The 1,343-nt window shown below is 39.6% G+C and overlaps 1 non-coding gene across 1 annotated transcript; it reads right to left on the bottom strand.

Moving 5' to 3' along the window:
* Positions 1-723: 723 nt before the first annotated feature.
* LOC127748157 (small nucleolar RNA R71) lies at positions 724-831 on the bottom strand. The gene has a single exon (XR_008010100.1). It is a non-coding gene; the product is annotated as a small nucleolar RNA R71 (small nucleolar RNA).
* Between the last annotated feature and the right edge of the window lie 512 nt (positions 832-1,343).

The raw sequence follows: 1,343 nt of genomic DNA, 5'->3' as shown, positions 1-1,343 counted from the left end.
TTCTATTTATTTTATTTATCTACTAACACTTCTCTTCTACTCATAATTCGAACCTTCTCTTCTCTCTATGTTCGGATTCTCCCTCTTCTCTCTTCTCATCCTTCTATTTCTCTTCTCGTCTACTCACAAAAAGGAATCTCTATACTGTGACATAGAGGATTCCTCTTTCTTTTCTGTCCTCTTCTTTTTTATATGAGCATGAGCAAGGACAAGGACATTCTTGTTGAAGCAGATCCTGAACCTGAAAGGACTCTGAAGAAGAAGCTAAGAGAAGCTAAAGCACAACAATCCAGAGAAAACCATACAGAGAATCTCAAAAAAGAAGGAGACATGGCCGAACCCAACAACAATGCAAGGAAGATGCTTGGTGACTTTACTACACCAAATTCCAACTTCCATGGAAGAAGCATCTCAATTCCTGCCTTTGGAGCAAACAATTTTGAGCTAAAGCCTCAATTAGTTTCTCTGATGCAACAGAATTGCAAGTTTCATGGACTTCCATCAGAAGATCCTTTTTAGTTCTTAACTGAATTCTTGCATATATGTGATATTGTTAAGACCAATGGAGTTGATCCCGAGGTCTATAAGCTTATGCTTTTCCCTTTTGCTGTAAGAGACAAAGCTAGAACATGGTTGGACACTCAGCGTAGAGATAGCCTAAACTCTTGGCATAAGCTGGTCACGACTTTCTTAGCCAAGTTCTTTCCTCCTCAAAAGTTGAGCAAGCTTAGAGTTGATGTTTAAACCTTCAGGCAGAAAGAAGGTGAATCCCTCTATGAAGCTTGGGAAAGATACAAGCAATTGACCAAAAAGTGTCCTTTTGACATGCTTTCAGAATGGACCATCCAGGATGTATTCTATGATGGTCTGTCTGAATTGTCTAAGATGTCATTGGACCATTCTGCAGGTGGATCTATTCGCCTGAAGAAAACGCCTACAAAAGCTCAGGAACTCATTGACATGGTTGCAAATAACCAGTTCATGTACACTTCTGAAAGGAATCCTGTGAGTAATGGGACGCCTCAGAGGAAGAGAGTTCTTGAAATTGATGCTCTGAATGCTATATTGGCTCAGAACAAAATGTTGACTCAGCAAGTCAATATGATTTCTCAGAGTCTGAATGGTTTGCAAAATGCGTCTAACAGTACTAAAGAAGCATCTTCTGAAGAAGAAGCTTATGATCCTGAGAACCCTGCAATGGCAGAGGTGAATTACATGGGTGAAGCCTATGGAAATACCTATAATCCCTCATGGAGAAATCATCCAAATCTTTCATGGAAGGATCAACAAAAGCCTCAACAAGGCTTTAATAATGGTGGAAGAAATAGGTTTAGCAATAGCAA

Source organism: Arachis duranensis, chromosome 5 (assembly GCF_000817695.3).
Source record: "Arachis duranensis cultivar V14167 chromosome 5, aradu.V14167.gnm2.J7QH, whole genome shotgun sequence".
NCBI lineage: Eukaryota > Viridiplantae > Streptophyta > Magnoliopsida > Fabales > Fabaceae > Arachis > Arachis duranensis.
Note: the sequence above shows the minus strand (reverse complement) of the source record. Positions and strands in the feature narration are given on the sequence as shown.